Here is a 12,508-nt window from a genome sequence, read left to right as displayed (position 1 = left end):
TTCCTTAGGCTTTACTAGTTCTTTAGTCTTCCTACCTACATAGACTGTATAGTACTTTATAGTGTGTAAGTCAAAGTGTCTAAAATAAAAATGATTGCTTTGTAGACCAGACCTGCATTATAATTGAGCTGGAAAATGTGATTGTTTGGAAGCTTTGTTAACTGAAATTGCCATTTAACAGACATTCGTGCAACAGAGGAAAAAATGGATTAAATGTAAAATGTTACGTTGTATAGATTGTGATATATTTGTATTGTATTTGGACAACATACATTTTAAAAGTGTATATAGTAACAAAACAAAGTCCTCCTAATAAAGAGTCACCTTTGGCAATTCTGTATGGTCAGTTAAGTGGCCAAGTACACATCTTTGTAAAATGATCTGCAATGTTTTCAATTCCCTTTTTGAAGCAGTCTCTGTGGATAGTGCCCCAGAACATTGTAAGTATCAAAAATCTAGTTGCTTTAGATGTACTAATTTAGATCTTGTATTAAACTTGGTAAATTTTTTCTATCTATGACTTTAAGAACAGAACAGTCTGGCAATGTTTTGTGTTATTCCAGGCATGGGAAATGAAAAGGAAAATGATTAGCGCAGCATTTATTTGCACATTTTTGAATGGCCTGATGTTGTATTATACTTGTAGTGTGAGAGTCTTTAATTTCTCTGAAGTGGTTGTCTTCTAGTTTCAGGCAATTTAATGTGTGAGATTCTAATTTTAGTCCGCTTCATCAGGCAAGATTTATTAAAAGGAGCTTCCTTGTCCTCTAATTCACAGTTGGAACCTGCTAAGGTTTGAAGTGATAAATCTTGGTGTTTGATATGCTATACCAGGGATATGCAATTAGCGGACCTCCAACTGTTGCAAAACTACAAGTCCCATCATGCCTCTGCCTCTGGGTGTCATGCTTGTGGCTGTCAGTGTCTTGCTATGCCTCATGGGACTTGTAGTTCTGCAACAGCTGAAGGCACGCTAATTGCATATCCCTGTGCTATACTGTTGTCCACTACTGAATTCACAGCTCCATTACAGATCATTGCTCCCCCATTTGTGCTTTCCACAGCCCCTAAAAATGACTGTTCCTACATTTGATGTTCCCGTTAAGCCTTTTAGAAATTTGGTACTCCATTAAAAAAAAATGACTGTACAAAAGCATGAAGGGACCGGACAAAGAAAAAGTAAGAAATAATAATGCCGAGCAGAAACAAAATGGATTTATGTCTGATGCACATAAACATTAAAATTCTAAGTTTTCATTTTTTCTTTGTTTTTTTTTTAAAGGTCTGAATGCAGCTAGCATGCACACAGCTGCATTTACGCCTGTAAAATTGCATTCTGTTAGGATTCATTAAATTTAAATGGAAAAATCAGCATCCAAGCAGGGGAAGGCTGTAGATTGTGGGATATGTTACATATTCCAAAAGTAAACGTATCCTTTCAGCTGATGCACTTACTGACAGATGCGGTTTTTACACATCATCCAGTTGCCTGCCTCTTTCAGCAAGTTTCTATGTAGATATTGGTAAATTAACTATGGCCATGTGCATAAGCCCCTATATAGTCCAGGAATACATTTAAAGCAGACCTATGTCTGGGTTCAATTGACCTCTTGTCCCTGGAGTAATTTGGTGGCAAGCAATGGCAGCAGGGAGGGTCAAGTGTTGCTGTGAATACCGATTGGGTACCTTTTTGTATGAATAGCCATTCAGTAGCACTTTCTGCACACATCCCATCCTGCATCACGCACCAAGACTGAAACTGGAAGGAGCGCGGGAATATCTGTCGAGCTATAGAATAGGAAAGTAATTCCTGTATGTTAGGATAGTGTGGAGAGTGAGTGGAAAAGATTAGGTTTAGAGATCATTGTAGGGTCACTTTAAAGTGTTTGTTACCCCAGCATTTCAAATTACTGATATGTGCCTGCTATACCATGGTTTTTTTTTTGTTTGTTTTTTTTTTGCTTTTGTGTGAAATCCCTAGTGTTCCTGCCAGTCCCTCTGCTTTCCTCTTAAAAACTGACCACACTAGGCAGGAGAGTTCATTGTGAGAAGTTTCCTAGCTGTGCTGGGAACTCTGGCTGCTCTCTTCCAATCATAAGATTTGCGCTGACACTCCCCACCCCCTGCCCAGCCATTCATCGGTGTGCTGCTTCTCCTTCCCCCAGCTCTTATGCAGCTTAGAACAGAGGGGATGTGATCACTTATGAAAAAGGTATTTATAATGTGTTTGTGTGTGTTTTTTTTTTTTTTTTTTTTAATATATCTATACACAATTGTTTGCCTTTTTTATTTCTATTTTAGATTGAATGAGTTGTTTTACAAGGTGATTGTTTACTATCACTTTAACAGAACCACACAGCCCTGTGGAGAATGTCTCTTGACTGCAAAGTTTTACAACCTGTTCAGAGAGTCAACTCTTACCTGATCAGCTGGACCCAGTTAAGAGAGTGGAAAGCTTTTTCAGGTTCTCCCTAGCCATACACAGTTGTGAAGAAAGTCTGGAAAACATTCTCCAGTTGCTGTGCTGGGTATCTCAATAATAAAGCGTTTCTAAATGCAGTTTTTTCTGTGCAGTGGCATTGCACAGGCTGTCTCCCACCAGTGCTCTCTGCTCCTCCTTTTTTGTGTCTGCCCCATAGCAAGCTGCTTGCTATTGAGGTGGACATGTGAGCTCAGTGTGGTTTGGCCCCACCCGCACTCTCTGCTTCAATTGATTCAAGGATTCAATTGACAGCAGCAAGAGTCAATGGCTCCCACTGCTGCATGAACATCCTTTGAGAAAGAGACAGGGCAGAAGAGCTGCAGACAGGTACAGCGCTGGATGCACACATGTAAGTGTTTGGAACGGGAAAAGGGGTACACCAGGTGGCAAAACTTTTTTTTTACCTTAACTTGTTCAGATCCGCGCTATAGCCGAATGACGACTACAGCGCGGATCTGCTTTGCCGGGAGTACTTCTATTGACGTCCTCCCCTTTCAAAGTTGGCCACGCCCCCCCGCTGAAGGGGGCGCCGCCGTGATCACCCGAGTCAATGAGACTCTGGTGATCACAGATCCGAGTAAGGCCCTTACCACGTGATCAGCTGTCAGCCAATGACAGCTGATCACGTGATGTAAATAGAGGATCGGTAATCTTCTTTTTTTTTTTTTTTTTTTTTTTTTTTTTTTTCTTCTTGCGTTGACAGCGTGAGAAGAAAAAAAGCCAATCGCCGGCTTCTGTTTGAAGGGACATCGGTCTCGAAGAGGAAGAGCCTCTGTGCCCACCAGTACCGCCTGCCAATGCCAGCAATCAGTGCTACGGATCAGTGTCCACAAGTGCCACCTATCATTGTCCACCAGTGGTGCCAATCAGTGCCTCATCCCTGCCACCTAGCAGTGCTGCCTATCAGTGTTACCTTCCTGTGCCAATTAGTGCCCATCACTGCCACCCTTTAGTGCCACCTATCGGTGCTGCCTTATCAGTGCCCATCAGTGGAGCCTCATCAGCGTACATCAATGAAGGAGAAAAATTACCTGTTTGCAAAATTTATTAACAAAATATAAAACAGTTTTGTATTTTCTTTAAAAATTTTTTAACAAAAAATGAAAAACGCAGAGGGGGATCAAATACCACCAAAAGAAAGCTCTATTAGTGGGAAAAAAAATGTACAAATTTCATTTAGGTACCGTGTTGTATGACCGCGCAATTGTCATTCAAAGAGTGACAGCGCTAAAAGCTGAAAATTGGTCTGGGCAGGAGGAGGGTTTAGGTGCCCAGTAAGCAAGTGGTTAAAGTGATTGTAAAGGCTTGTTTATTTCTCTATAAAAATAACAAACATTATAATTACGTGCTCTGTTGCAGTGGTTTTGCACAGAGCAGCCCAGATCCTCCTCTTCTCGGGTGCCTCTTCTGAGTGCCCCCACAGCAATCAGCTTGCTATGGGGGGCAGCCGAGCTGCAGCTCTGTGTATCCATTCAGATACTGAGCTGCGGTTCAGCTCTCTCCCTCTCGCTCCTTGCATTAAGGTAAAGTTTTACCTTTAAAACCACTTTAATCGCAAAAATAAAACTAATGTGTAGGTTGTAGAGAGCATACAGCTAGTTGCACTTTAAGTGATGTAAGGGTCTGCAGGCTACAAATTTGGTTTCTGCTGCTATTGGTTATGCTGACAGATTTAATGGAAATACAGAGTCTGCTACTGCCCACTTCATATTTTGCAAATGCTAGTTGCTTGGCTTTCACACTAAACCTCTGGCTTCAGTATTTTGAGCAATTGACCCACAGTATGCAGAAAAAACATCTGACTTTAGAGCCCTTGCACACTGGGGCGGTTTGCAGGCGCTATTGCGCTAATAGCGCCTGCAAACCGACCTGAAAGTGCCGCTGCTGTGTATCCAGTGTGAAAGCCCCGAGGGCTTTCACACTGGAGCGGTGCGCTGGCAGGACGGTAAAAAAAGTCCTGCCAGCAGCATCTTCGGAGCGGTGAAGGAGCGGAGTGTATACCGCTCCTTTACCGCTCCTGCCCATTGAAATCAATGGGACGGCGCGGCTATACCGCCAGCAAAGCGCCTCTGCAGAGGCGCTTTGCGGTGGTATTTAACCCTTTCTCGGCCGCTAGCGGGGGGTAAAACCGCCCCGCTAGCGGCCGAATACCGACGGTAAAACGCCGCTAATAATAGCAGCGGTTTACCGCCGACCCCGCCCCAGTGTGCAAGGGCTCTAACTCTCACAATCTTTATATGCATGCCTTTTTAAGTCAGTGGGTCATCATGGCTTGACAGCTGCAGTCTGCTTGAGGTGATAGCATTCTTATTTTTACTTTAAAAAGTGTTGCCATTTGTTAAAAAGCAATGCTATTTTGAATTGACAGCAACTGTGACTACGTGTGTGGTACCTTCAAAAGAGGATACTGCTAGATGGAAATAGTATTAACAATTAAAACGTTGCACGTAGGGCCACCATTAAAAAAAAAAGTTTTGGATAGACTGTTCTTTTACCAGTATTCTCATCCCAGGCCCCAGCAGTGACATCAAAGCTTAGTACAAACGGGCCAAATGTCGGGCAACATCGTTCAGCTGGCTGCTATTGGAGGAGCATGCTGGAAAGCCAGCAGCTGAATGGTTCCAGATTGATCAACGCTCTTGGCCAATGGCTAAGATGTGTGTCCCATCCCGTCCCCTGTCAGAGCACAATAGAGCACAGCAGGGGAGATCACTGTACTAATATTGGATTGTTAGTGCAGCGGCTCTGACTGGAGCTGTCCAGTTTTTTGTTTTTTTTGGGTTGAACGAAAAAAAAACTAGTGATGTGTACTAGGCTTTAGATAAATAAAAGAACATGCCACGTGAATCCTGTTAATTTACACATGTATGAACCGGCTCAGTCCATCAACTCTGTACAAATTGTCATTCATCACTGTTGCCACTGATTGTTTCATTTGCTATGTCTTTAGTCTTCAACGTTTTGCCTGTGTCGGATATCAAGAAGGTAGCTCTTTCAAACCTAGAATTTTGTGTGTGGATATTTTGTATTTTTAAATTGGTTTGGCAGATGTTAACCCAGCCCAATTTTTGACATGATTGCCCTGCCAGCAAGGATCTCATCAGTTGCACATTCGAAAGGAGGGGTGCACAGAATGGGGAAATTTTGGTACCGAAAATGCTGGCTTGCGCTTTGCCGAAAACCGTTTTTTTAAAAGCCGTTTTAAAAAAATATTTATATTTTTATATATAATTGTATTGTATTCCACTTCCAATTAATATGCATTTTTTGTTGGCCATTATTGGCACCTTTTAGTGCAAGAAAAGCTCAAGAAAAATGTAGTCTGCAGTCTCAGACCATCTCTCGTATCATATCTGCAGTCTCGGACCATCTCTTGTATCATATCTGCAGTCTCGGACCATCTCTTGTATCATATCTGCAGTCTCGGACCATCTCTTGTATCATGTCTGCAGTCTCTGACCATCTCTTGTATCATGTCTGCAGTCTCTGACCATCTCTTGTATCATGTCTGCAGTCTCTGACCATCTCTTGTATCATGTCTGCAGTCTCTGACCATCTCTTGTATCATGTCTGCAGTCTCTGACCATCTCTCGTATCATGTCTGCAGTCTCTGACCATCTCTCTTATCATGTCTGCAGTCTCTGACCATCTCTTGTATCATGTCTGCAGTCTCTGACCATCTCTTGTATCATGTCTGCAGTCTCTGACCATCTCTTGTATCATGTCTGCAGTCTCTGACCATCTCTTGTATCATGTCTGCAGTCTCTGACCATCTCTTGTATCATGTCTGCAGTCTCTGACCATCTCTTGTATCATGTCTGCAGTCTCTGACCATCTCTCGTATCATGTCTGCAGTCTCTGACCATCTCTCGTATCATGTCTGCAGTCTCTGACCATCTCTCGTATCATGTCTGCAGTCTCTGACCATCTCTCGTATCATGTCTGCAGTCTCTGACCATCTCTCGTATCATGTCTGCAGTCTCGGACCATCTCTCGCATCATGTCTGCAGTCTCGGACCAGTCTGACACATGTCCCTTTTTCGGCTCCAATATCGGCATTTTTTTTTTCTTCTTTCGGGCGCCTGCCAAAAACACCATTTTCAACCGATATATTTTGGCTGCCGAAATTTCGGTGCACCATTATTTGAAAGTACATTGCGCTACACAGAACACATTTACAAAGGGTTAAGAAGTATTTGGGGAGATTGATGTAAACTAAAAGGCTAATCATCGTGCACATTTCAGCCTGACTTATACATTCTTGTGCAGTATAAATGCCTGTCTCGGTACTAACTCGGCAAAGTGTGCAGAGATTTAATCTGATTCTAACAGGGATGGCCAATTTGTCACTTAATTCTTTGCTGGAAACGCTGCTGCTGCTTAATCTTCCCACTCCCCCACTTCACACGGCCCATAGGATTTGTTTCTGCATTCTCTTTGCTTTCTATGAACTGAATTAATTGGCCCCATACGCTTCTGTGGGGATGATTACTTCAGTTCAAACAGGATCCTACTCTGGAACCATATTCCTTAAGGCAGCAGATAAACAATGGGAAGAAGGGAGATTTAGCAGAAGAAGAAAAGAAAAGCAGGGAGGTAAGGTTCGAAGTGCTGTCAGGTTTTTATTGCTGTCTTGGTCCCCGTTTAGGAAGATCCACTCTCTACTTGTTCTGATCACCGATGTCACTTTTAATCACTGCAGCTCCGGAAGGTTTCACCCTCTTCCTGACCAGACTTTTTTTTTTTTTTTGCGATACTGCACTGCATTGCTTTGACAATTGTGCAGTCATGTGACAAATAATTCCCACAAATAGAGCTTTCTTTTGGTGGTATTTGATCACCCCCTGTGCTTTTTTATTTATTTTTTTTTTTTTATTTTTGCGCTATAAACAAACTGACAATTTTGAAAAATCAATATCTTCATCAATTTAGGTCAATATGTATTATGCTATATATTTTTTGGTAAAAAAAATAATCCCAATAAGCGTATATTGTTTGGTTTGCACAAAAGTTATAGCAGCTACAAAAACTATGGGATATTTTTATGGAATTTTTAAATTTTATTACTAGTAATGACGGCAAGTAGCAATTTTTAGCAGGACTGCGACATTGCGGTGGACAAAACGGACACCCTGGGCCCCTTTCACACTGCTGTGACTTGAAAGTCGGACCAAAGTAGTACAGGGACTACTTTTGAAGTTGCACAGATATGAATGGTACTCATTGGAAATTAAGAAATTATGGGGTACAACTTGTTATGCGACTTTGCAGTCACAAGTCGCACAAGTGTGAAAGGGGCCTAATTGACACTTTGGGATCTGTTGACATTACAGTGATCAGTGCTAAAAAAAATGCACTGTTACTGTACTAATGACACTGGTAGGGAAGGGGTGAACAAAGGGTTAAGTGTGTCCCTAGGGAGTGTTTTGTAACAGATGTGTGTTTCTGCTTAGAAACACAATCTCCATTTTCTTCTCTGGAAGAACGGCGATCTGCCGTGTTTACATAGGCAGACCGCCATTCTGCCACTCAGAACAATAGGCTCCTGCTGTGTTCAATCAGGTACATGATTTTGCGCTTAAGGGCCGCCCTGCCGCAGTAAATGTACACTGGGGCAGTCCTTAAGCGGTTAATGAAAGTGAGGGTAAATCTAAAATTTTGAGTTGGCACCAGAACAGGAATAGAATGGAAATCTTCCAGTAGAAATTTTCCTGTGACAACTGTTTAAAGTGTTACTAAACCCACAACAGTAAAATCGGTCTGTATATGTAGTAAAGCATGCTTGTTATGCTCACTGTGGAACCTAAGGGGTTAATCCTCCACATTGTGTAAAAAGGCTGTTTAATCCCATCTTCTCTGATCCTCCAATCCTTCCACTGTCCCCTAATAATTTCTTGATAAGAGTCTATGTAGTCAGGCTGCACATGTTCAGTATGATGTGTAATGCTAGAGGTTTTTTTTTTTTTTTTTTGAGGATGCATGTGATCAGCACAGGGCCAATCGGCAAGGTCCAGAGTGTCAGGGGTCTTGCCGTCTCATTGGACAGTCAGAAAATGTCTCCTACAAGCTTTAACCAGTGCTTGGCTGGACACTGTTTGAAGTCACAAGACTGCTCTAACTGTTGATGAGAAAGGGTATTTAGCAGTTTGTTTACTAAAATAATAACATTTCCATGGTCTGTGTACTGTGGAAGACCAGATATAGTGAATGCAGGATCCTGGGTTTAGTTTAACACTTTAAGGTATGCTTTCAAATATTTTTAAGGTATTAGTGTAGTTCTAATCCTTGTGTCATTTGCCTTACCTTGTAATTGGGGTGGTGCCGATACCAAGCATTTGTACGAGTTTTTGTGCAAATGCTCCGATGCCTGACCCGATACATAGGCAGCCTCGGGGTTGATCGGTTCGGCAGTGGGAGGGAGTTACAAGCACTGATCCCCCTGTATAGCTTTTCTGACAGTCGCTTCTCCTCCCCCGACTGTTGGGGAGATTGGTGCTTGTAACTCTGCCGCATCAATCACCCCTGGCTGGCCCCCTCTGTGCTCCTCATGTCCTCCTCAGGGTCGCCCTGCGTCCTCCCTGGCTCTTCATGTCCCAATCATTTTTATCCTCTGGGTCCCTCTGCATGCTTTCAGGCCTGTCCTCCGGGTCCTATCTTACCAAAGACACATCCCCCCCTCCACCGACCAACTGGGCTGAAAACAATTAAAGCAAAAAAAATTGTAATATTTCAAAGTTAAGTTGTGTAAAAAAGCAAACAAAAAAAAAAAACTGACACCGTTCGTCCCCCCCCCCCACCACCACCACCACCACCACCACCACCACCACCACCACCACCACCACCACCACCACCACCCAAAAGAAAAAAAAACAGTGAAATTAAAACTGACGTGTCGCTGTCACATGACATTAAGAAAAAGTATCGGTAATCGGTATCGGCGAGTACAGTAGTACCTTGGATTATGAGCATAATCCGTTCCATAAGAATGCTTGTAATACAAAGCACTCATATATCAATGCGAGTTTCCCCATAGGAATCAATCGAAACAGTACAGTACCGCATGTGGCCAGAGGTGGGGGGGGGGGGGGGCGCCGGAGACCACTCAGATGCTCAGGAACGGAGTGTTTGTTTCCGAGTGTCTCCGAGTATCCCTGAGTGTCACTGGCGCCCCCCACACCTCTGGCCACATGCGGTACTGCACACCCCAGAAGCTTGAACCCTGCTCATCTTGTGGGAAAACGCTTGGAAATTGAGTCAATTTAAAATAAACACAGCTCCTATTGTGAAACGCTCGTAAACCGCGTTACTCGCAATCTGAGGTTTTACTGTACTTGAAAAAAGTATCGGTACTTGTACTCTATCTTAAAGTGGTATCAGTGCAAACCTACTTGTAATTAAAGCTGTACTATTAATCCGTTAAATTGCCATCTCCATTCAACCCCCCTCACGATCTCCTATGCATCATTTACACGATTCATTTATGATTTATGTAAGTGCAAAAATATTCTCTACTAAAAAAAGGCCGCAAATGTTTTATCAACATTGGTCAGTGCTGGGAGATCACTATAAACAAAGTATCTTTAGTTCTTTTAGATCAAAGGAATGAACTTCGGTCTGTAAGTGCCGGTGTTCTGTCGCAGTGCCCCCATCGAATAGTGCCCGCAGGACGGAGCCGCAATTCAGCTGATTTGCCGATCAGCTGGAGTGAGGTGACCAGGGCGCAAGTGCACATCGTAGGAGGCACCTCTCAATGGGAGATACCATTTCACAGCCACAATTGAAACCTATACATACAGTGGGGGGAGACTTTGTGCCTCGCTGCTGCGGGGCGGCTTTACGGTGTGCTGATAGTCCGGTTTTGTCTGTGTTGCAGGGCAGGTTTGCTGTGTTGAATGGTCGGTTTTGCCTGTGTGAAAGGGTGGGTTGCAACACAGACAAAACCCAGCTCTTCAACACAGCCACTAGCTGCCCCCCAGCAGCAGCGATGCACAATCTGAGAACTACAGTCTCCCCCGCTGTTTAGGTTTAAATTGTGCCTGTGAAATGAAATCTCCCATCGAGAGCTACCTCCTATGATGTATGCATGCGCCCTGGCTACGTCAGACCAGCTGATCGGCAAATCAGCTGTTGTGCTGTTCCGTACGGCGCATGGGCAGTACATATCGAGCACTATTCAATGGGGGGCACTTCTCCACAGAACACCGGTTCACACTGCAGCGTTGTCCGAGATGTGATTCGCACCGCAGTGCAAATCACAAGCCATCTCTGTGCAATGCGATTTCAGCCATACAGATAGTATGGCTGAAATCGCATCCCATTGGGACCAAACTCTTACAGGACCTTTTTTTTTTTTTTTTTTTTTTTTTTGTGAACCGACCCTAAATTAGGTCAGTTTAACCACTTGAAGAGAAAGCACGGGTGGCCGTTCCTTCAAAGCGCATGCGCAGATGACCTCTTCAGTGCAGTATACACAGCGCCTGCTCCTCTGCCTTTTCCAACGCTGGGCGCTGTCTCTCCGGCGTTGTCTGGCATTCAAGGCGAGCTCCTTCTTCATGGCACCCGTGAAAACTCCGCCGCCACGCCATGTCCCCTGTGTTTTGGTTGCTCTTCCCCAGTATCTTCAGCTAACGCTAGGCAACGGCATAGCCATTCTTCCCCTCTATCATTGCCAGCCCTTTCCAAGAACTGCCTTACCAGGAATTCCATTGCCACAGGTAAGATTCGCTGAGCTCTTGTGCTGCTGCTCTGGTCCTGGGGGAAACAGGAATAAGCCCCACAGCAGCAGTCCTTAAATTAACCTTTCCTGGTTTCCAGAAGATTCCCATTGGATCCTGGAATCTTCCTGCCTATTTTTTAAAGAGACAGTAACCTTAACTATCTAATCTGCACAATACCTATTAACTAGTGTTTCTTAGCCAAACACGAGGTGGGGTGGCCACAGTCTCAAGCTAGTGGGCCCCTAATTGTGCCCCGTTTTTCATTCTCTCACATTAGAAAGATAGCCTCTTGCTTCTTGTTGCACCTGCTGGACAGGATGTTGTATATTGTATATACCATTAAAGTGTAGTATACTGCAACATTTCAAAGCAGTGATGTCCATCTACTGGGATGGATAAGAGTAAATTAAAAGATTAAAATGCTTCAGGGCCAGTTCACACCATAGAAACACAATCCGGATGTGTTCTGGAGGCATTTCTGCATTCCCCCCTTCTTTTTTTTTTTTTTTTTTCTTCACCTTCGATGGGGAACGTGTGTGTGTTTTTTGTTTGTTTTTGTTTGTTTTTTTTTTTGTTTTGTTTTGTGCATTCCAGTTCATTTTTGATGCGTTTTTACTGAATTCCACTACAGTTCAGTGCAAAAAAAAAGTGGCATGTTCTACTTTTATTTTTTTATTTTTTCTGGAATGTACTGGAACTGACTGCACTGGTGTGAACTATGCCATTTGGAAACAATATAACCACCTATCCAGAAAAAAAAAAAGCAATGGACTGAATGTGGTGTGAACTGGCCCTAACTTTTCCAAAGAAATACTGTTACAAGACCCCCGACTTCCTGTCAGTCTTGTGACTAAATTTAGCAGATATCATGTGACCAAAGATCTAGTTTGGTCATATGACCAGTACTATTGAAATCTTGGAGCACGTGAGCACATGTTTGTTTGTTCTTTTTTTTTTTTTTTTCCTTTTGCATTTTACTTTATTTTTATTATTTTATTCATTTTTTTTTTTCACTCTTCTCCATCCTAGCAAGTTAGTCAACATGGCTCGATTTAACATTTGCCTTTAGGTTCATGTGAAAATCAAATCTAATTATAAAGGCCAACTCCATCTTTCTTACCATGTTACGTATTCTGCCCATATATAGGATGTAATATGGAGCCATCGGAGGTAGCCTGATGTAAATGGACTCAAGTCTGTTTACATCTGGCTGCCTATAGAGCTAGCATGGGTCCATCCCTGTCCGCTGTGTAAATGTGGACACAAACTGAACTGTGGGAAGAAAGGGAAAAAAACCTGACATTCATCC

General features: G+C 43.1%; 1 protein-coding gene across 1 annotated transcript in view; it reads left to right on the top strand.

Moving 5' to 3' along the window:
* CLTC (clathrin heavy chain) overlaps positions 1 to 12,508 on the top strand; it is a 112,105-nt gene that overhangs the window by 44,532 nt on the left and 55,065 nt on the right. The gene's annotated exons all lie outside the window — the stretch shown is intronic.

The sequence above is a fragment of the Aquarana catesbeiana genome, linkage group LG02, assembly GCF_042186555.1.
Source record: "Aquarana catesbeiana isolate 2022-GZ linkage group LG02, ASM4218655v1, whole genome shotgun sequence".
Classification (NCBI taxonomy): domain Eukaryota; kingdom Metazoa; phylum Chordata; class Amphibia; order Anura; family Ranidae; genus Aquarana; species Aquarana catesbeiana.
The sequence above is the reverse complement of the archived record's forward strand: the minus strand, read 5'-3'. Positions and strand labels throughout refer to the sequence as shown.